A 24,733-nucleotide genomic window follows, 5' to 3' on the forward strand; every position below is an offset into this window, starting at 1 on the left:
AGCCGGAGCCACAGTGAGCTACTGTATCATAAATGAGTACAAATTACATTGTCAGTGCTATTTACAATTCCACATGGCACGGAGCCTTGTAATTTTGTCTATTCAATTATTGCATTCAGAGGGCTTTTTAGCAAGGCTTCTGCCCATGTCCAAGATCCATGGCACCTCAGGCAGGGACCTGTCACTGCAGATTCAGAAGGAAAGATGTGGCCCAGGAGTCTGAGATGGGTCAGTACCTGAGAAGAGATGCTCAAAAGTTCAGAGGCAGCAGGGACTCCCTGTGGCTCATGAGGCCAAAGTGGTCAGTCAGCACAAGACTCCTTGGAAGCAAAACCTTGGAAAGAAGCAATCACTAAAGTTTTGGCCAGATGTCAACATATGGTTGGAGTTAGGGTCTTTTACATTATGTTTGTAAATATTTTGGTGCATTCATCTGAAAAGAGCCATTTTTATACATGACCATTACACCATATTGTGTCCAAAAGGATAATAAATCATCCATATGATATGTAAGCACTCAGGTTTTCCCACATGCGTGAGCCTGGTCTCACATGCCTTTCATACAGGTGTGAGGGTGTTGTATGTCCACAGAGTGTCACGTCAGCCTGGCATTCCACATGGAACTCAGCACAAGCTGTAATTAGATTCGCCTTCTCCAAGCCTCCAAAGCTGCCACTTCTCCTGGAGCCTGGTTTCCTGTAGGGTTTAAACCAAAACCATTCAACAGACTAAATGAGCCTCACTTTGTTCTAAAAGCTGGATTCAGTTACAATCCAGTGGAAAACTGAAGCACAGACTGAAACAAGCAAAATCACCTTTCATTATAATATAAATGGGCACGAAGCTTCTAGCTGCCCTGAGGATGGGTAAGAGTGGCAAACAGGGGCTCGACAATGACCCTGGGATTGCCTCGGTGCACAGTTCCCTGGGCCACGTGGACAGCCCCGATGTGGGCCCACAGCACTTCTGACATGAAACAGGAGCAACCCCTCCCTAGAGCCCAGCTCTGCTCTGCACCCGGGGGGCTCAGCTGAGTCCCAGCTGGACACAGCACCTTCCCTACTTCCTTGATGTCAGCGGGGGCAGCTGCAGGACCCATCAGCCTCCATCTGCTGTGAGAGAAGAGCAAACCCCGCATCTCCTGGGACTGCCCTGCCGCTCAGCTGGTTTAGATTAGTGCTGCAAAGCCGCCTCCTGGGGCCCTGCTGACACAAGACAAGCCGGTCAGCACTCACCAGGGTGACCTGGGTGCCTCTGTGCCTGAAGCCGGCCATGCTTGCTCCTGCCTCAGGGACCCTCCCCCTTGGCCTCTTCCTCCTCAGAGGACAGTGTCCCCACACCCTCCCAGGGGAGCCTTCCCTGCCCCTGCTGTCTCAGGCAGCCCCGTCCCCCACCCTGTCTTTCCATCTCATCACCCCTGATGTTACCTTCGTCACACTTCATCCCACTGTCACCAAGGGCCACTCACATCACTGTACCGGGCATAGGTGTCTCCCCAGGTTCACACAGACGTGTCCTCTGTACCATGTGTGGAGACAGAACCCGTAACCTGCCCCTGCTCTAAGGAGGTGGTGTGCCCAGCACTCAGCCCTGGGTCCAGCTCCCTGTCCAGCAGGAGGTGGCTGAATGTCACTGGCCTCAGAGACATGCCCATTGCTCTCCATTCACCCAGAGGTCCTGTGACACTAGTGTGACAGCACCTGGTGCTCTGTCCTCTCCTCCTGGGCTCCTCTACACCTGTAGGACCCAGGCTGGTGCTGCGTCAGGAGCAGCCTCCCACAGCCACCTGGGGTGGAAATGACCTACCACAGGACCCAAGATGCTGAGTCTCCAGGGCAGATGCTGAGGCTTCTGCTGCCAGGAAACAGTCCTGGTCTGCTAAACCAGGACGAAGAGGCTTTGATGCAGCTTTACCTGTACACGATGCTCCAGGCCCCAAAGGCTCGGCCATCCTGGCCTTGACTCACTATGAGAGGCTGGGTTGAGACCCTTGCTGCCCATCCATCCACAAAGGTCCCAACGTCACACCCAGTCTCCCTGACATGACCACTCTGGCTGAGCCTCCACCCAGCACAGACGCTAATGCACGAATTAATAAACTCGGCACTGATCACACTGATTAATCCCAGCATATGCTCATTACATGGAAATCAGGGGCTGTGTGCCCACTTCAGGAAACACAAGAGCCTCTTAAACCCAAGCACACGCTGGCACTGTCTGTGCCCAACGATGGAACCACTTGGGATTTCCCTTGTGTGTTTTCTTCATGGCTGCAGTGTCTCCAACATTTGTGGGCCTCATCGGGGGTTCTAACGGGAGCTGTGTTTAATGAGGCACACCTGTAGCCACAGCAAGATCAAACCTCATCCTGAGGATGTCCCCCCCCAAGTCAATAGGAGACATTAACCAAGGACAGACAGTGGGAATCATGTTATCCAAAAAGCCAGAGATGGAAGGGTGTGTGTGAGTGTGCGTGCGTGTGTGAGAGTGTGTGTGTGTGTGTATGTGTGTGTGTGTGTGTGGACATTGGCCTTAGTAGGCATCACCTACAGTAACTATTAAACGTCTCTGCAGATGCCCACTAGCATCTAGAGCATCTTTAACACACTCCATTCAGAAGTTTGCAATGATTTTTAGGGCAAAATTCTAGGTTTTCTATAGAAAACTCACTGCTCTAGGAGCTAATACCACCCCCTTTCACAGAGCAGAAAATTGAGGCAGAGAGCAAAGTGCTGCTGACACCCCCCACTGGTGAGGGCCAGCGCTTGGGCTCAGACCTGGCCTCTGACTGTGGAGCTGAGCTCATCCTGGGCTCTGCTCAGGGTCCTGCTTGGTTTTCTAGTTCCCAGGTGACTGGAGGAGTCACCTTTATTCTGGACATTGTGGTGCCCCTACATTAGGTGGGATAGCTTGTGGGCATCAAGGAGATCAGACTGTAAGGGCGAGGCTGTGTGTTGCCACATCCTGGGCACCAGAGGCCAGCCATTGGCTCACGTCTCCCTGTCTCTGCCTATGCCAGCCACTCTGGCTCTCTGTGCCCCTCTTCCACTGCCAGTTCACTGCCAAGTCGGAGAAGCCTTCTCCACTGCTCGTCCACCATGACCCTGTGCAGGCAATGCCTCCCCCTGCTGTCCTTCCACCTGCAGTGTCCCTTCCCATAGGGCCAGCGGATCCCACCATGCCTGTGCACCCGCTGGCTCGAAGCTATGCTGGTACAGTGGACGGCACAGTGGATGACATGCCTTGTGTTCTGTCTTCACCTTCCTCGAGCAAAGTCTTATCTTCTCAACCAACCTGCAGGCTCTCCAGAGGGCCACTAGTGGATTTTCCACAATTGCTTCCCTGGTATCTGACACTACACGCCTGCCCCAGAGCTGGGTACACAGTGAAGCCACAGAATGTGGGTCGGACATGCTCAGTGTGGCTGCCACTCCTGGGTGCCCTGCCCACCTGGACGCATTATTTGACACTAGTCCCCATGCTAGTACAGATCTGTTGTCCCCCATGCTGCTCTTAGTTCTTTAGGTTGTCTCCAAGGCTGGTGACTTAACCATGGGACCGGGGGTGTCACTCACCTCTCGGCCGCAGGTTGAGAGTGTGGGGCAAGACAGAGTCACAGGTACCCACCTGGGCTCCTCGAGCTTTGTAAAGGGGCTAGGGGCTCCCTGAACACCCCTCCCCATGTGCCAACTCCAAGCTGGGTGGCAGGGTGGGGGGACGTTCAGCTCCAGGAGGCCCAAAGGTGGGAAAGGGAACAGAGTGTTATTTCAATGAAAATTAAGACCGTTTAAAAACAGTTCAATACTCAGAACAAACAGATGTGAGAGTCCAGCTTCCAACTGCCCCGGGCCCTGAAACTGGGCGCATGCAGTCTCCATTCCCCAGCCATGAAGGCAGCCGGGCGCCCTCCCCCAGCATTCTCCCTGCCCCCACACTGAGGATCCACTTCCTACCAGCAGAAGAGAACAACAGGCCCAACAGCCCTGTGGCAGAGGAGGAGGGATGGGAGCCATAGGTATCGATCCCCTCCCTTCCTCTCTGAGCTCTCCGCAGCTATGTGAGGAGCAGGGTCCTTACCTTCTCTGACAGTTCTGTGCTTGTGGTAGAGCAAATAAGTGGTTCTCAGGAAAAAAACAATGGAAGTAGCTGTTAAATTCCAAATCCCCCAAACCAATTACTTAATATATCTAAGGAACTGTGTCCATGGAAAGATTTGGAGGAGACATAAGTGCTTTTAACCAAGATGATGTTCATCAGAAAATTGTTCATTTCCTGAAAATGGAAAGGAAAAGCATCCATCATAGAAAGCAGTTTTGTTCAACTTGGAACTTTTTAAAGGAAAAAAACAGCCAAGAAAAGACTCACCAATTATAAATTCATGGTCATAGAAAGTTTTTTGCCAAAAATTAAACTTGTCTGGGTATCTCCCAACAGGTGGATGGCTACACAGATGGTAGTATTTCCACACCACGGAATATACCTGGGGATTAGAAAGACTTGGAATGTTGCTACAAACAGCTTGGAATCTCCAGGGAATTCTATGGAGTGAAAACTCCAACCCCAAGTAGCCATATGTTTTGTGATTCCATATATATAATGTTTTCTAACTTAAAAAATTAGACAATGAATGGCTGAGAGGAACTGGGGAAGGCAAGAGTAATGGGGATGGAGGGAGAGAGGTGCCGAACAGGCAAAAGACAGACAGGGAGCTTCACATGGCACCAGGCGCCTTCCCGGATGAGGACACCGTGACACACACACACACACAACACATACACACGCATAGCACACACAGAGAGAAAAATTATTCCTGGCTATCCCTAAGTAAAACAACAAACAAACCCAAGTCGGAGGGGATTGTGTAGAACACCTGACTAGTATTCCTCAGAACTGTCAGGATCAGGAGTTCAATAGTGGATCCAGTTTGATAGAAAGCTGGAGAGTCAGTCCCAGCTAAGAAGCGTGTTCAGAGACAGTCTAATGCGTGCATGTGGTTTCCTGAGCCCCGGGACAGAAAAGGGACCTTGGGTAAAACCAAGGAAGTCTGAGTAGAGCATGGCCCCCAGCTCATGGTAACACTCCCACGTTGGTTCTCAGTGAGGACAACGTGCCACAGGAACAGAAGCTGTGGGTAAGGGGAGACTGAGTCTGGGGTTCAGGAGGATTCTGAATCATCTCAGCAACTTTTCTGTTAATTCAAAACTATTGTAAAATAAATAAACACATTTTCAAGATTAATCATTTGTTAGTTCACTATTAAATAAAACATTTCTCCATCCAGGGGTCACAACCAAGGGCAGGAGCCAACATTGTCCTCACACAGCTCCCTGAACACCATCTGTAGCCGTGGCTGATTTTCAGTTTCCTCCATGGAGATGACAGTTGGTTCCTTTAGGATAAGAGCATGGCCCAGGAAGATTTCCAGTGACGTCACCAAGCAGCACTGTGAATCTGGGTCCAGGACCATTGGGGTCAGCTCTTCCAAGATGGCCTGTGGAAGGTGCTGGGGGTTCTTGTGTGAGCCCTTGGTTAGCAATGAGGAACTGTAGCCTGAAGCTTTCCTGAAAGGAGGCTGGCTGCATGCTGTATTTAGCTCCCAAGGCCCTCACCAGCCACCCTCTGGCACTGTGTGACATTTGCTGGGGAAGGAAGTGCTATTTTCCTTCCATACCTAGTGGCTCAGGACCTAGAAATTGGGGAGACACAAGCAAAGGGAAGACAGGAAGGTGGGGACATCCCGGCTGGCTTCACTCAAGAGGAGGAGAAAGTCACAGGTTATAATTTTAAATTACTGCAACAACAAATCCCAAACATGTCAGGCCCTTGGTAAATGAGCATCCTTGGAGGGTGCAGGTAACCGCATTTAGATGGAGTGGGGAAGCTGTCTGAAATTTTCTGGAAACACAGACTGAAATGAAATTCATTTCTCAAGTCCTGCTCATTTCCTTGATATATTTGCTTGTTTCCTCCTCAGTAAAACAGGACTGTTTTTAACATGCTGTGAATTTTCTTTGGGAATCCATCAGCCCATGGTGGATATCTAAAATGCTATGAGTAGGAAAATAGACGTAAGAACCAACTACATGTAACACTGATCTGTTGATCTCTAAAACCTTATTACTTTTTGTTCTTCTCTTCATGTGTATTCTCATATTTATCAGCCAAGGGTCAATTTATTGCGGACAAAAGCAGAAATCCCATGTTTGTGCCATTAATATCCCCAAATAGGAGAGCCACACTCTCTATTGTTGAAATAAATTGATAGGAGTCATGTTGCCACCTTCACCTCTCTGTGTCCATTTCCAAGACAAATATATTGAATCCATTAAATTCTGGAATTATCTGGGCTTAGGCCAAGGCTTCAAATTCAAGGAAGAAAGAGAATGTAAATCGAACCATTCCCTATTTCTTGCTTTCAGAGAATTTTTATTCTAGCTTGAAATAGAGACTACCTCCAAATAATTATATTTGATTTAGCACCCTCTTTTGCAGAGTGCAAACACGTTTGCCAAAAACAATAAGTACTACACATCTATCCTGTGGCAGTGTTGAATAAGTCTTAATAATATAATAAAACATTAGTCAAGTTTTGTATTTTATGATTTCTCTGAATTTAATTCGTTGTAGTCCTGAAATATCAGCAATAATATTAGCAATAAAAAAATAAAATTACCAGACAAACCAGCAAATTATTAGGTAACAGAGCACATTCATGCTGGTCAGAGACTGGACCTAGGTGGACACTCATCAGGGTGTCCTGTGGAATGTGACAGAAGTCACGGAAATGTTTTCTCTTGCAGCCTCTGCTGCCTGACACTATTTGCTCCTGGTTTTGACGCTCAGGAATACCTGGGTAATTAACTGCCCCGTGGTTTTAAAATACAAACACCTTTTTCTCTGTCGGTTGCTTCTCCCCTGGATCTCCTTTGAGTTTTATGTGACGAAGCGGCTGGAAGCAATCGTTTCAGGTGTGATTTCCAGTGAAGAGTAATTTATCTGGAGCAGGATGCTGACTTCACTTCAGCAGGACAGCATTTTGGAGAGCTGCAATTTCAGAAATGCCAAAATACCCAGGAAGAAGTGAACACCGGCCTCCTGGGCTGTGGGGTGGGAGCAGTGGTACAGAGCGCCTGAGAGCTGTGGCTTAATAGCTCAGCTCGATCCCTAAAGCCACACCCAGCAACACAAACCTCCCAGGATTTCTAAAAAGTACTATTTTTAAAATGGATGGATTCACACTCCTAATTAATGTTGTTTGCAAAAATAAGAAATTTAACTTTATCTTTTAAGCATAGAAACTACAATGATATTAACTCTTTTACTGTCTTCATTTGCTAATGACAGTAGCTATGTTGATTCTCGGTTGGTTTAATTGATGGGTAATTGTTTCATGCAGGTCACGGAGACCTGGTTTTTCACATGCCTGATCATTCTTTATTGGATGTGAGACACTGTGAATCTCACCTTGTTAACTGGTAGACATTTGTGTATTCTGAAAGAATACTCAAGTTTGTTCTGGGATTCAATTAAGTTACTTAGAAGCAGTTGGATCCCTTTTTTTGTTGTTTGTTTCTCTTTATGGTTTTATTTTTGGTACCAGGGATTGAACTCAGGGGCACTTAGCCACTGAGCCACATCCCCAGCACTTTTATATATATATTATTTACATACAGAGTCTCACTGAGTTGCTTAGAGCCTCGCTAACTAGATGAGGTCAGCTTTGAACCCTCGATCCTCCTGCCTCATCCTCCAGAGCTGCTGGGATTACAGGTGTGCACCACCACATCTGGCTGCAGTTGGACCCTTTGTGATGATGCTTTTAAGATTGTCAGGCTGCGAAGGAACAGCACTTAGATTAGAATTCATTATTTTCTGCTGACAAGGGGCAGCCTTTCTGAGGACCTTACCCAGTGCCCCACACCTCTCAGGGTAGCCGATGCGGGTGACAGAAGCAGGCGCTATTCCCAGTCTGAGTGTGCACCCGGCTGTCCTGCTTCATGCTTTGTGGGGTTCTTCTCCAGGTCTGGATAGTTTTCTCACAGTGTGAATTAATGGATTCTCAGCTGAACACTGAGGGGACCCTCAGCCCGCCCTGGAGCTCTGTCTGCACAGCTCTCTCTGGCTGGTCCTTGGACCCCCACACTCCCATTGCTCTGATCTTTTCAACTCTCAGCTCCGACTCCCCAGTGCAGGTGTCCACCAGGCCCCTGCTAGACTCTACAGTTGGGAATCTTCAGGCGGTGAGCCAGAGCGGGTGTAGGGCTCCCCTCATTTATCCTGCCTTTCCATCCTTGGTTGATTTATTTTTGGTGTCTCACAAATAGTCATTTTATATACTTTCATCTGCTTTAGGTTGTTTTTGTCATTATTATTGTTTCAGGCAAGAGGCTAAACTGACGTCTATAACTCCATTTTTTGCTAAAAGCAAGCCATTCACTATAGATGTTTTTTGAGAATCCTTTCATGTGAGTTGTAGAGATTTCACTTCCAAAAGACTTCAAATGCAACACTCCCACGGAGGCCCCATTAAAAACATGCACCAATCTGAAACTCAATCACTCAATCGCACATTGTAGATTCAACCACCCAGATGGAAGTGTGATCAGAAACTCATTATGGACTTAAGAAAACTATCAAAATTGTTAACAAGTACCAGCCTGCAGCAGTCTGTTTTTAATGCAAGTATCAGACTGTATTCTTTTTTAAAAAAATACTTTTAGTTATAGATGGACACATTACCTTTATTTTACTTATTTTCTAATGTGGTGCTGAGGATGGAACCCAGGGCCTCCCACATGCAAGGCAAATGCTTTGCTACTGAGCCCCAAACCCAGCCCCTCAGACAGTATTCTTGATGGGAACATCTTCATACGGAAGTGACATCTGCCTCAAATCACAAGCAAAGTATCCCTACATAAGAGTCCTTGATAGCAACAAATAACATTATCAATAGCGTGTATTAAAATGGGCCAGTCACCATTGCTATGAGCTTCCAAAGCCCTTGGAGAACCTTAAAAAGTGGCTTATACAGCCGTTTTCCCACTCACATATGGCAAAACTGGGGTCTGAAGAGGTTACCCAAGTTGTCAGTGGTCACTCAAATGTTTAGTAGTAGTGGTGGGATTTGAACGCAGATCTTTCTGACTACAGAGTCCACATGAATAATCTCTCCTGCATTCCACCCCCTGCATAAAGTGAGCCTGTTAGTCCATAAAAATGCACTTCATTCAGATTCTCTCTTAGCACAAGTGTCATGGTTGAAAGAGCTCCTACCTGTTTCTTAGTTGCACTTCAAATTGCCAATGGAAATCTGTGCTAAGGAGGCACAAACAAGCCACGGCACTACGCCAAAATCAATATTTGCTATAGATTATGCAGCATAAACACCATGTAGCATATTAGGATAAAATGTGAGCTGCCATAATCCTCATACTATGGGGAAATTATTATGGCAAAGTAGACTCCATAAATGTTTACTAGGACAACACTCAGAGCAGTGTCCAATATCCTATCTCAATAGCATATTAGTCGAGGTTCTCCAGAGAAACAGAACCAAGAGGAGATGGATAGAGAGATAGATAGATAGGGTATTTATGATGGGAACTGGCTCACATGGTGGCTGAGGAGTCCCACAGGATGCCATCTATAAGCTGCATAACCAGGGAGGCCTGTGGTGTAATTCAGTCTGAATCCAAAAACCTGAGAACAGCGGGTAGAGCTGGGCAGGTTCTGGGGCACATGGAAGGGTCACCTGTGTTAGTCTTGGAGGTCAAAGATCCAAGAACTAGGAGCTCCAATGTCCAAGGGCAGGTTAATATGCACATCCCAGCTCAAGAAGGTGGGTGGGCAGAGAGAGAGAGAGGGAGAGAGTTTACCCTTCTTTCTCTTTTTTGCTATGTTGGGGAATTCAATAAAGTAAAAACACTTTTACCTGGTCTACAGTCGAATGCTGGCCTCTTCAGAAGCCCACCAGGAGTGTTCTACCAGCCACTGGAGTATAGCTGAACCTGAGCACACACAATCAGCTATCGCAACCAGAGTCTCTACATTCTCTCAGCTCATGTGAGCTCACCAAAGTGTGTGGCCCTTTTCCATCATATTAGAAATGCCAAGGGGAATAAGCAGGAGATGAAAGAGGAAGAAAACGAATATGGACTTTAGATCCTTAGGAACTTTAATTCGCCATACCCTAGTAAGCAGGAATAGATATCCCTACCTCTTGTATTCAAATTTCACACTCTAAAGAAAAAAAAAAAAACACATCTTAAATGTATCTTTCAAGAAAGAACTTGTTATTCACTCTTGATATTCTCAAGATAGTATCTGGGCTCACTCCAGGCCGGGGAAGCCACTCACCTCTTTACAGATTTCTCAGGGGACATTTCCATGAGATGCCCCTCCACAATCCCTGCAGAACCTACTAAGCGCACTCAGGCCGGCCTGCCCTCCCCAATGCCGGAATGCCACCCTGACCCAGACACACCCTTCAGCACCTCTCTAAGACCATGGCGGCTGCTGTAGAGTAGGTGTGGCCGTGAAAGATTGGGCCAGAGTCTTGAGAAATTGATGGGCATGCATAAAAAAGTTCAATGTGGAATTCATCCATATGGAGGAATTGAGAAAACGGTTGAAGTAATGGGTCTGTTTCTTCAACGAATCAACAAATATTAGATCCACAAATATTTACTGGGCACATACTGAATCCTGGTGTTATTGTGGGAACTGTGGACTCAGTGGTGACTGGAAGCTGCAGATGCTCACTCTCAGGATCTCACAACCAGCAGCTACTCCTGGAAGACAGGGAGCCCCTCAGGGACCAGGACGGGTCACAGGGAAGAGTGCACAGGTGAAATGACAGTAGTGAGCTCATTCAAAGTCCTCTGCCTCCTGTGCTTTGTACTCCTTTCCCCAGCTCAATAACACACAAACACACATGCATACTAACACATTCTAGCCACCACACGCAGCTCACACATGCTTCAAAGGGTTTAAAGATCATCCGGGATCCACTGAGGTTTCCGGTAGCTTTGTTTATGAGAAAAGTCTTCATAAGTCAGTGCGAACCTCCCTTCCTGGATTGATCCCCATTCTCTAAAATTTCTTACTCTTCTTAATATTCAACGGGCTTGTCCTCCATCCTCAAAATGTAAAACTGCAGGCAGTTGTTTTGTACCGTCTCTGCTGCCTGGAAGGTTCTGGTAGGTTGACAGTGGGGGAGAGCAGATGCAAACTGAAGACTTAATCGATCATCCACAAACACTGGTTGAGAGGCCACCTTGTGCCTGGGCTCCACGGTCCTGGGGGACACAGGGTCTCATCTGCAGGTTTCCTAGGAGATTAGAATGCACTAGAAGAATTCCACAGTGAAGCCTGCTCCCATGGGAGCATATTCTGATATGTCCCTAACACAGAAGGTAAGCGCAAACAGGTAAAAATAAAAGTGGATTATTTCCATTTCTACTGTATCAGAGACAGGTGTTGCCACAAGAATGACATGGAAGTCTAGGGTTTACTTAGCAATGGTACTACCGGGTAAGTATCTAGGAGTTCTCCCAGAGTACTTCTGGAGTATCTGAGAGTACCACTAGTGCTCTCTCATAGGTCCCCAGTCCTGTGCTGAACATTGCATGTATTATTTCCTTTCATCCTCCCTGAGCTGGCACAGTGGCTACTGAAACCATCCCCTTTCCACAGGCAAGGACAGGAGCAGGTTCAGAGGTGAAGGGCCCTGAGGCCAGGCCCCGCCCCCTGCCCCAGGCACAGGCATCCCCCCACATCCCAGGACATTGGGGACAAGGCCTTGGGTTCCTCATTTTCTTGATTAACAATGAAAAATACACATAATGGACTATTTTTACTGGAAGCCAAGAGGGAGAGAAGGTTCCTTTGTGTGCACCTTCACCCTCTTTAGATTTATTCCTATTACACTTGAGAAAAGCCAGCCAGATTCATGGTAGGTTGTGACCCAAGAAGCCCTGGCCCCACTCTTCTCAAGGGATTTTTCTCTGACTCAACAAAAGAACCTTCCAGATACCTCTACTGCTGACTCTCTGACCAGGCCAAGGGCTTGGCATTTCTGGGAACAAATAGCCATTCACCATTCTGTTCCTATCCACGCAGCAAAACAGGTCAGGAGGCCAGAGGAGGGAGCATCAGCCGCAGCTGTAGGGATACATTTTCTCCCTGGGTATTTCTGGGGCTTGAATTTCACAAGGGAAAAAAGGTGATTCAGTCTTAATCAGCAGCAGGAGGTGTGGGGCCAGAGGGAGTGCCTGCCCTGCTCCCTGGCTCCCATGGATGGCATGGTCTTTTGCAGAGAAATCTCAAAGCGGCTGAAATGTTCATGAATCTTTCATCCAAATTGCTCCGCAGAGAGAGGACAGACCAGTTGAACTTTTGGAAGAAGATTTCAAAGTGCAATTAGATGCTTGGCACTCCTCGCCCCCTACCACCACTGCCTTCTGATGCCAGAGGTGGGAAATGGGGGTTTCCTGTTCATTCATTGTGCACTGGCCCTGCTGTGCCAGCCAGAAGCTCCAGCCTGAAGTACCTGGCCCAGGGGGTTTCTCTGAGGTTCCAGAATAAGGAAAGTGACTCAGAAAAAAAAAAAAAAAAAAAACAGGAGGGAAACCCAAACTCACAGGTGATCCCGGATGGACCCTTTCCTCTGCAGACAGCAGTCAAGGGCCCAGGAATCATGCTCACAGTGGAGCTGGCTGTTTAAAGCCACATCCAGTAACAAGCAGCTTCTCAAGAGTTCCAGAAACAAACATTAACAGTACAATCTACCCACCACTCCAGTGAGCTTTAGCCTAACAAACAAGAAATAAATGACTCATTTCAAACTATGTCTGTGGGGTGCAATAAAACAGAATAATCTGCCATTTGTAGCCCTTGTTTCTGGAAGAAGCAGATTCTAGCCCCAGGCTTTCCAGGCCAAACCACAACAAACCTACTCTCTGTACCTGTCCCTGTCAGAAGGAACAATTACTCCAAATGGACTGAATTCCAGGATGAAAATGAAAAGATTCCTAAGGAAGGAATGTGGCCAGCTGATGACTTTTCCTTCATCTACTAACTAAAAGTGGTTTTCAAAGCATTTCTTATTTTTACTTAATTTTACCAACCGAGGAATGCCAACCTGACCTGCACTGTGTTTAACTTAAATACTAGTGAAGTTAGCATCACTTCTGTCCACCACAACAGTAAAACGTGGATATAAAATAGTAGGAAGCAAACTCAAGATTATTTTTTTCAAGTAGATGAGGTGGGGAAGGATTTCTGTTGCATAAACCCATAGAATCACCCTTGTTTCAATCCGTAGAGCTCTTTCTTTGCCACAGCCAATTCTTTCCTAAATAATAACATAACTTTTATGTTTTTGCTCAAGATAAAAGCAATATATATTTACAGTAGAGGAGGCAGAAATAGAAAAATCATTTTCAGTCACCCTACCACCCACTCTAGGCAACCATTTTTTTCTTATTTATCTATTTATGAATTTGTTCTAATTCATTATATATGACAGAATGCATTTTGATTCATAGTACACAAGTGGAGCACAATTTTTTATTTCTCTGATTGTACACAAAGTAGAGTCACACTATTCGTGTCTTCATTCATGTACCTAGAGTAAGGATGTCCATCTCATTCCACCATCTTTCCTACCCCCATGCCCTCCCTCCCCTTTGCTCTACCCACAGTTCCTCCATTCCTCCCATGCCTCCCCCCATCATTTATCGGAGAAAACATTGGGCTTTTAGTTTTTTTGGCATTGACTTACTTCACTTAGCATGATATTCTCTAGCTCCATCCATTTGCCTGCAAATGCCATGATTTCATTCTCTTTTAATGATGAGTAACATTCCATTGTGTATATATACCACAGTTTCTTTATCCATTTATCTATTGGAGGATATCTAGCTTGGTTCCACAATTTAGCTATTGTGAATCATGCTGCTATAAACATTGATGTGGCTGTGTCCCTGTAGTATGCTGTTTTAAAGTCCTTTGGGTATAGACCGAGGAGAGGAATAGCTGGGTCAAATGGTGGTTCCATTCCCAGATTTCCAAGGATCTCCATAATGCTTTCCAGAGTGGTTGCACCAATTTGCAGTCCCACCAGCAATGTAAGAGTGTGCCTTTCCCCCCACATCCTCACCAACACTTATTGTTGCTTGTATTCTTAACAGCTGCCATTCTGACTGCAGTGAGATGAAATCTTAGAGTAGTTTTGATTTGCATTTTTCTAATTGCTAGAGATGTTGAAATTTTTTTTCATATATTTGTTGATCGATTGTATTCCTTCTTCTGAGAAGCGTCAGTTCAGCTTCTTGACCCATTTATTGATTGGATTTCTTTTTTTTTTTTTTTTGGTGTTAAGCATTTTGAGATTTTTATATATCCTGGAGATTAGTGCTCTGATATGCATGTGGTAAAAATGTGGGCAACCATTTTTAAGGAAGACTTATTGATGGATTAAAGTGTTTTTATTAGTGCATTTAGGTCCACATGATCATGAATTCATTTTGATGTATTTATAAAGACATTTAACATAATTCGATCTGTTTCCATCCCCAGGACTTTTCCTTCCCTCCCCTCCTCCTTCCCCAGACCTCCTTCCTCTACCTATTGGTCTTCCTTCTATTTATTCATTGTTTCTAATCATGAACTATAGCTATACATAGAAGTAGAATTTATTGTGATATATCCGAACATGCACGTACCATAACCTGGACAATTTCATTCCGCAGTTTCTCTCCTTTCCCACTCCTCCTTTCTTCCAATTCCCTCTGTTCACTCCATTGTTCTCCCTTCTATTTTTATGAGATCCTTTTTATATTAATTCCTTTTCTCTCTTTAGCTTCCACATATGAGATAAACCATTCAACCCTTGATTTTCTGGGTCGGGCTTATTTCACTTAAGATAATGTTCTCCAGTTCCATCCATTTACCAGTAAATGACACAATTTCATTCTTATTTATGGCTGAGTAAAACTCCATTGTGTATATCTACCACATTTTCTTTATCCATTCATCTGTTGACAGACATCTGGGCTAGTTCCATCACTTGGCTCAATAGCAATAGTGCAATCACTGCTATAAACACTGATGTAGCTGTATCACTATAGTATACTGGTTTTAGTTCTTTTAGATTAATACTGAGGAGTGGGAAAGCTGGGTCCTATGGTGGTTCCATTCCTAGTCTATTGAGGAATCTCCATACTGCTTTCCAGAGAGCTTGCTAATTTGCAGTCCCTGCCACATTGAATGAGTGCACCTTTATTCCCACAACCTCTCCAGTACTTACTGCTATTTGTATTCTCGAAGCCTGGCAATCTAAGCGGAGTGAGATGAAATCTCAATGCAATTTTGATTTGCATGTCCTTGATTGCAAAGGATGTTGAATATTTTTTTCGTGTATCTGTAGGCCATTTGCATTTCTTCTTTTGAGAAATGTCTGTTTGGCTCATTTGCCTACTTATTCATTGGGTTCCTTGTTTGTGTGCTCTGGTGTTAAGTTTGAGTTCTTTATATAGTCTGGATATTAATCCCCTGTCAGAGGAGCAGGTGGCAGAGAACTCCCATTGTGTAGGCTCTCTCTTCACACTCTTGTTTGCTTTGATGTGCAGAAGCTTTTTCATTTGATGCTGTCCTGCTTATTTATTTTTGGTTTTGTCTCTTGAGTTTTAGGAGTCTTATTAAGGAAGCTGGTGCCTGCCTCAAGATGTTGAAGTGTTGAGTTTCTAGAAGTTGTGAAGTTTCTGGTCTAATTCCCTGGTCTTTGATGCACCCTGCATTGATTTGGGGGCAGAGTGAGAGATAGGGACCTAGTCTCCTTCTTCTACATATGGATACCCAGTTTTCCCAGCGTGCTACTGCTTGAGCCACATCCCCAGCCCTTCATGTCTGTTTTGATGCCCGGTATGCAGGTCTTGTTCCTGTAGTTCTGTAGTATAATTTGAGATCAGGTATTGTGATGCTACCAGTATGGAAATTATTGCTCAAGACTTCCTTTTTCAATGTATGTTGTTCTAGCTTCTCTCTCTCTCTCCCCCCTTCCCCCTCTCACTGAACATAAATGGATCACTCAAACATGGCAATGTCAATGTACAGCCACTCTGGAAAAAAGTTCTTTTAAAACTAAAAATAAAGTTACCATACAACATAGCCACTGCATTCTTGGGCATTAATTCCAAATAAATGGAAGCTGATTTATCTGCAAAAAAACTTGTCTGATAATGTTCTTAGCAGCTTTAGTCCTAATGGCCCTTAACTGAAAACTACCCAGACAAACTTTATTGGGTGAAGAATTAAACTGTGTTGTAGCCACAGGGTAGAATACTAGTCAGTCATAAAAAGAAATGAAGCCTTGACACATTCAACAGTTGTTTAACTATCAAAGAAATTAACCTGAGTGGAAAAGCCAATCTCCAGAGGTTCCAGACTGCATGTGATACAGCATTTGTGAGATTACATTGCAAAGATGTGGACAGGTGACAAAGATGGCAACCATGGCTGGAAAAGGTCATGAATGGAGGGAGGAGGAGGAAGGATGAGGAGTTTTGTGGTTAGGTACAGTTGCCTGCCTTGACTGTGCTGGTAGCTACTCCAAAGCACACACATGGTAAACGATCAGACACCTGCAAACACACAGAGACACACATGAGCACACGGGACCTGGCAGAACATGCATCTAAGATGCACGGTGTCATTATTCTGATTTTGATGCTCTCTTGAATTATGCAAGGTCTAGTTATCAGGACAAGTGGACTGAAGAGTTATGGACCCCCTCCATGCTTCTTTGCAATTTTCATTGCATGTATAATAACTTTAAAATATGTTTTAAAAAGGAAGTACCCTTGCTCTGCTAAGACATAGCACATGCCTTTAGGAATCCCTTTTTCTAAACCCATCATGCTGCTCAAGAACCTTAAGGTCAAGGTAAGAACATGGTGTTTGAAGGGCCGTCTCTATTTCACTCAGAAACATGAACGTGGCTGTAGATTCTTAAGACACACTGTGCAGCGTGCCTGCTTTGCAACTTGGCTTAATAGTCACTCTGCAACTGTCATTTTACCATGTTGCTACATGCATTTTTGTGTTATTCCTTAAAGTTCGTTTTCCCCCATGCTGGTAGGCTGACTTCTCTCCTACCCTGTCAGTGGACATTCAGCTGTCTCATCTACGTTCCTGTCCATACTACTATGATAAGCCTCCTTTAGGATACGAAGATTGATGACTTTTCTAATTATTGTTCAGGATAATTTCCTAGAAGCAGAATTTCTGGCTCAAAACTTTGGCCTGATGCATATGATTTCTGGTGGATATTTACCATTTCCCTCTCTAGAGGCTGCAGGGCTTCCTCTCCAGGAGCATTTAGTGGTCAGCTCCTCCTCTTGGCCCAGAACTGCCCCAACAGAAATTTCCCTCCCCAGATGCCTCCTGCTTGCAGCCGAACAGCCACTGAAAATTCACTCCCTGGAATCCCTGAATCTGGATGACCTGCGAGGAGGAGGCCCCCGTGGGCACTGGACAGAAGTGGGCCCCACCCCAGCTGCATCCTGGAGACCTGGTGCTCCTGCTGGGTGATGAGAGCCCTGGGACACCCTGAGCCAGAACACAGCAGCAAATTCTCCATCTCCCAGCCAGCAGGGTCTTCCTTCCTGAAGTTCACTGTATTACAACGTTGGCGAGTAGTTACAAGATGATTATCTATCACCACAGCAAAATCCATTTTTTAAGGAAGAAGATGAGAAAATAAATTAGACCTACTATTTTCAACATCACTGAATTCTCAAGAAAGAAAACAGAAAAATAACTAGTAAACAAACTTGAAGGCTACCGTGGGCTCAGGACCAGGCAGAGACAAACACGACAGAACCTGGATTTGATCTTTTCTCCAGCAGCAGTCACGGACATGAAAGAAGGGGTCATGAGCTCCTGCAGATTGGGGTTCTGATTCATCTGTGTGTCCTCACCTGAAACCCTGATTGCAAACAAATGATTAACTGCACAAACAAAAGGAAAATCAATAAAATTTAGCATGTTGGGGGAACAGGAGTAAAATCTACAGCCAAGGTCATGGCATTAATCCCTGCCTTCCTACGTGAGGCTTGATTGACTCATCCACACCCTGCCTTCCCCTCCTGTGGCTCAGAGTGGGCTCAGGATTGCAGGTCACACTCAAGGTCCTTCTCCTTCTAAAGTACTTTGAGAGCCAAAGGCACTTACCCTTGATCAGACCAGACTTTTGCTGTCTTCATTTAGTTTTTGAAACAAAACAAAATAAAATGAAAATGACAACCAAGACATTTAGTCTTGCTCTGAGGATAGTGTTTGAATGGCCTCTGCTTTGAGGATGATTTATAAAGGTACTTTTCCCAAAAGATGATTTTGCAGAATTATCCTGGGCTGAGCGGGTGCGTCTCGCATGCCGGGCCATTGTCTGCCTAGGGCTTGCTGCTCTCTGTTTGGGGTCTCCTGGCGTCAGCTGCCTTATGGCCTCTGCTGCCTGGGATTTGTTCTCCTGATAGCTGCTCCTGCAGATTTATTTCCTATTTTTCATTTTTGATTGCCTTGATCAACATGCTACATTTCAATGCCTGGCTTACTCTATGTGTACAGCATTCTAATGTATGATTTAAAGGGGATGTTTATTTTCTGGGCTGGTTTCTGTCTGAATTAATCGAGTAGTAATCTGGCAGGGTGGGGAGAAAAGGTGCTTTGCTCTGTGGGGTGAGGAAAGTCTGTGACAGCTGCTAGAGGCACCTTCTGCCACTCACTCATTAGATTGAGGTATGTGGTTCCATCCAAGTTGTTTGGGTGCATGAGAACTACCTTTGTGGAAATTCCTCACCTGCTGACAACTGCTGCATAATCCAAGCTTGGGGGCCCTTTCCTCTTCCCCTTCGATGCCTAATGCTCACCTTCCCAGAGATCCAGTTACGCCTCTCCTGCTCCAGACAGTAGGCAAGACATCTCTAGCTGCCCTATCCATTCTTACCAATTGATTTATCTGCACAGGGTGAATCCTGAAACCTTACACAGTCTCCATGTGTATGTCATAAGAGGTCAGTCATGCGTGCTCTCTGCATCAGGGGAAACCACATGGAATCTTCCAGAACTACATGGAGAGGGCAGCACCCCAGAGCTGGGTGGATGCAGTCTCTGCTCTCAGCATCAGCTACACACAGAAAGAACAGGTCTTTTTTGTAAACAGTAAGACCTGCAGTTACGGCTGCTTGACACATTTTCAGCCAAAATGGATTTATTTTGTCCTTTGTTTGTTCATTCAATTCATATGTATGATGCCTATGTGGATCCAAACACTGCCCTTGGCCATCAGTTTGCAAAAGTTAATGAGAAAGGCTGAAACCAGCCCTCAGGGAACATAGAATAAAGAGGAATGTATGAGTGTCTAGTAGGTGCTATAAGAAATTAACAGAAGTGCAATGGCTTACAACACGGATTTATTATCTCATAAGCTCTGAGAGTCAGCATTAAAATGGGTCAGGGTGTGGACAGGCTGGTTCCCTCTGGAGTGAGAATTACCTCCCTTGCTTTGTGCAGGTTTTGGAGGTAGCTTTGTTCCTTGGTCAAATCAGTCAACCTCCGTTTCTGTTACCTCAGTGTCCTCTCACCTGACCTCTCTTGGCAGGAGTCCCTCTGTGGTTATGCTCTTCCTACCTGGACTCTCTGGGGCTCTCTCTCCCATCTCACAGTCCTTCACTTGCTCTCACCTGCAAGCTCCCACATTGTCACAGGTTCTGGGGGACAGAAGGTGGACATCTCCGGGGCAGCTACACAGTGGAAGTTCACAATTCCACCTGCCACAGGAAAGAGCACAGCGTCTGCTGATCTATGGCCATGGAAAGTGCAGGGAAGGCCGGGATCCGGGGGCCCTGAATCCACATGGAAGCTTATGCCAATCCACCCCTTACAATATAGGTTTTGGTTTGAGCTGATGCTCTAAGCTCATTTATTTCTAGCCTTCAGTTTAATCTGACTTTTCATATGAATGTGATCTATCCCTCACCACTTCTGTTGAATTTAGGATGCATTTGTATCCTGGATATAAATATGTAAAAGTGCTTATAAACTTCATTAGGGAATTTTTAATGAAGAGCTAATGGCTGCAATGTGGTTCTTTCTGGCTAGGGACACGATGCCCCCCCCACCTGCGATTGATGATGTTAATAACATCCTGACACAGTAAGCCAAAGGGAAACTCCTGCAAACAGCAAATAGAGAGCTGGAGGAGAAAACTGCTCTTTTGGTTTGTATGTGGAAGAGGCCAAGGGTAAGGCCATTTTCCCTCAAGGCAAGGGAAGGTCGTGGGGAAGTGGGGAGCTTCCCCATGACACAGTGGGTAGAAGCCAGCCTCTAAAGCTGCACGTTTGGGGCCCCAAGGCTGACTCCTTCCATTCTACTCAGCTCCACATTGATGTACTGCATGGGCTTCCACCAGAAGCTGACGTATCATGAAGGAATAGCACAATGTCAGGGGGACAGCCACATCCAAGGCACAGGTATGCACGTGGCAACCATCCCAGAGGAGGCAGCAAGGTTGGGAGAGTTAGGGATGCAGGCCTTGGTGTCCCAGTTTTAATTTGTCCCTTACATGCTGTAAGAACCTGGGCAAGTTACTTAACCTCTCTGAGCTTATTTACTCACAGCTACTGAGAGAACAAGGGGAATAACCATGTCTACCTCATGCGTTGTTCTCCTGAGACAACATTCAGTCCCTGGAATAGATTGGATGCTGCATAAAGGTAAGCTATCAGTATAACAGGAGCACTAGTCAAGGTCTAAAAAAAGGATTAAAACACACAAAAGCAGATTACATTCCTGGAGACTCAATCCTGGAGACTCAATCCTGGAGACTCCTGCAAAGGATCCCAAGGCAAGTTGGGAGAGAGGCGTCCTCTGGAAGTCACTTGGGCAGGTAGGACAGTGGCTGTAGCTCCTGCAGTCCCAAATCCATTCTCTGTGGCTCCCAATCTGACCCTCCCTTCCAGGGCTTGAGCCTCTTCTGCAGAGAACCCTGAACCACAGAAACCCACAAGAGGCGGCAGCAGAGCCCCTGCAGCCATGAGAGCCCAGGTGGACTCAGGGAGTGGGAATGTATGAGTGTCTAGTAGGTGCTATAAGAAATTAACAGAAGTGCAATGGCTTACAACATGGATTTATTATTCTGTTCACTGCATCTTCCCCACATGCAGGGAACATAATAGCATAGTTAGGATTGAAGACTATGCACACTCGTTCCAGGAACACAGCAAGCTGGATTAGCTTAGGCCCTTCCCCAAAAAGCACGCTTTTTCTAATTAAAACGTTTCAACCAAAAGAAAAGTATGTGCATGTGCACACACATATGAATACAGGACTTTTCTGACATTAGGTAGATCACAATTTGCAGGACCCCGGAGATCCACTCAGAGAGAACATTTGCAGCTGTCATGGCTCACGTGCACATAGGGGAAAGGATCGCCAACTGGGGACAGTCTGCCAAGTTCTGTGAGTGAAACTGGGGTTGTAGCAAGGTGGCAGACACAGAGCCACATGCTCAGTGCAGAAGAACAGAAGAGACTCCCGGGAGGGGGCTGAGGAGCAGCGGCCATCTCACACTGGGAAGGGACACTCCCATAATGTCAGAGATGACATCTATTCATTAGCCGCTGTCTTGCCGCAGTGCACTGGTACCCACCCAGCCACACAGTGTGCCAGAGTTTTTGAATATGTACACATCTGAGCAGGAGAAATTCCACCTTTGGCTCTGATCTTGCTGGAGATCTGAGCACGGAGTCCCTAGACTCTGCTGCAGTCAGACCCCTGCTACTGGTTTCTTCTCATTTTACATAAGAAAATGCAGGTAAGTCTGTGTCCCCAGCAGAGCGCACACCTGGGAGTCTGCACTCTGTAGGTGAGGCCCTTGGTACCCACGAGAGGTGCAATTTCCCTCCCAAGGCTCAGTGGCCGCACTGACGTGGGAGCCCATCAGGGGTACTGTTCTGTCCAGTGTTTCCCTCTCCCACCAGGACACCTGTGCCTGGGTACTTATGGCCTCTCACTTCTGATTGCTGCCACCAACAAGCCACATTGTGTCGCTTTGCTTAGGTTGAGTTCCAAATACTTATTTTTAATGGAAGGTAATTATTTTCTGGATGGTTTTTATTTGAGTCAATAAAGAGGTAATGCTGGAGACGAGCTGTATTCTCCTCCATTCTAGTTACAGAAACAGTCTGACATTCACAACACTCAGCCACCTGCGTGCCACAGCCCCAGAAGCATGGATCTCGCTAGGGAACAGCCATGTGGTTGGAGCAATGACAAAATCAACTTGCAAGACCCTTCCAATTTTTGAAGCACAACAAAGAGGCCCAGAGCCCTGCTCTCTTCTATCTATTTGCCTAATAATCACGTTCCTAAAGCTCCATCTCTGCATGGAGCCTCTGCAGAGGGCTGGAGCAGCGCCCCTCTGCCCCCTTGACTCTGACAGACCAGGGTGTCTATGTGGGCTATGCAGTTCACAGGGGTTTTGAGGCCTGGTCCTGCCTCAGTGATGCCTGTCTTGGGGACAGGGGCTAGAAGGGAAAAGTCTCAGTGTTCAGACTGATTCCCAATACCCACGGTCTTAACACAGGCCTGGAGCTAAAGCACATCTGTGGGAGCCTTTATGAGTGGTGTTCAAAACAACTGCCCTGACCACATCTCCATCCACGTATCCGTGGGTCTTATTACTTCAGCGAGCCTTCCTGATGCCTCTGAGGTTCCAAATGCTGTCCTGGGAGAGCACAGAAAGGGGCAGAGATATGGCCGCGCCCCCACAGGTCTGTAGTACAGCAGGGACAGTGCAGGATCCCTGGTCACAGCAGGGATAGGACTCAGAGTAGCCAGAAGGGGGCTTGGTGCCCATGTCACCAGGCACCTCCTCACACTGGGAGGCGGCCTCACTGGGGAAATGGGGTATTCGCTCTCAGGCTACATCTAAATGCTTTTGTGTAAAATGTGGTGTGATCATGGAGTCCTCACACCCTCTCTTCCGGGAGTTTCAGTGCTCTTCATCCACGTTACGAAAAGTGAAAGGGGGCTGTTAGACATCTTTATGGAAGTTTTAATGAACAGCAAGGTAGATGAAGTGGGTCTTTTGTAGGCTGGATGAATGTCATTTACCAAACACAATGGAGGATATTAATACCCACAGGCAGAGTAATTAAAAGGAAATTTCTGAATGTACTAACCAAAAAATTTAAAAAGTAGAGGGGGTGCAAGTGCATGGGAAGGGGTGTCCAAGAGGATAATGAGGGGAGACTTTACTGTCTGAGCACCTTCGAATGACAAAGGGGCTCAGAGCCTGGGAAGGGAGGCAGTGCTGCAGGTGGTCACCAGGGGCCAGCTCTGTAGATGGAGGTCCTGGATATGAATCTGACTTCACCTGCAAGGGATTACCAGGGACCTGCAAGTTGCTCCACCCTCTGTGTCTGAGTGACCTCTGAGAGGGGGATGAGAGCAACACTCACAGGGTGGGTGCATGGAGGACTGCAGGTGTGGACTCTCTACATGTCTGCAAGATGTGACTTACACATTTCACTTGTGTGGGAGGACGCTACATACATGTTACATGTGAAATACATCTAAAAACTTTTCTAGAGTGTGTGTGGGGGGGTACAAGTATGTTTGGAACATTGTATCTACTTTCTAAGATGTATCTATGATGGTTATCATTTTCCACCTTTCTGAAGAAGCAAAATTCAGTGAGTTCAGGCGGCCGCCTTTGGCCAGGTGGAATACTTTGCAAACTGCCCCTGGAATGAAGAGCCCATGGTCCTCCCAGTGGGAGCTCTGGCTCTGCCTGGGCCCCGCCCACTCTTGCTTGTCCCTCCCTCAGGACATAGACCTGACCCTTGTTACAGTAAAAGCTTTTCTGGTGGAGCTTTAAGCCAGAGCCTGTGACTCCAAGGGGTGACACAGAAGCTGTTCTGGGATCTGGCAGCTGCATCCAGAGGCAGCACCAGAGGTGGTGACGTCCATGACACCAGGAGCCCTGTCCAAGCTTGCACCCAGCTCTACCCGCCCCTCACCCCCCCTAACTGCGAGGGCTTGGGGGCCAGTGGCTCTGCCTGTACCTCAGCTTTCCTCCCCATATGTGGCATGATAACCAAGACTCCCCCATGATAACCAAGACATCCCCAGGGGGATGGAGCTGGACTCTCAGAGGAAGGTGCTCTCGGGCAGTTTCTGGACCAGAAAAAGCATGAGGCCAGGTTGGTACAGACCCACAAAGACCCGGCAGGAACCAAGGGAGGCTGGAAGGGCACCCCGGCTTGATTCTCACTCTGCACAACGTTTTGTGAGAGAGTTTGAGCCCTGAAACTCCTTGGCCCTGTCAACAAATGACAGTGGGTTCTTCAGGCCACGTCCTGGGTCTCCAGCTCCAGGTCCAGCTGGCTCCCCCTACACGCAACCCCAGGAGTCTAGAAAGTCACTGAAAACGTCTATCCACCCGAACTTGTCTAGAACCCAGATTGTCTCAACACGGTTTGTGTACGGCAAAAAATAAAAATATAAACACCGACACCTCCTCGGAACTTACCAGATAGAAAAGCATTGGTGAAAAAATTAGAGATGATTTGAACTTGTCCCCCCCCCAAAAAATAAAATAAACTACTTTGACTATGATTCTCTCCAATAATCACAAAATTTCCAAGTGGGAAAAAAGCATCTCTGAATT

Source organism: Urocitellus parryii, chromosome 3 (genome assembly GCF_045843805.1).
Source record: "Urocitellus parryii isolate mUroPar1 chromosome 3, mUroPar1.hap1, whole genome shotgun sequence".
In the NCBI taxonomy this organism is placed as follows: Eukaryota; Metazoa; Chordata; class Mammalia; order Rodentia; family Sciuridae; genus Urocitellus; species Urocitellus parryii.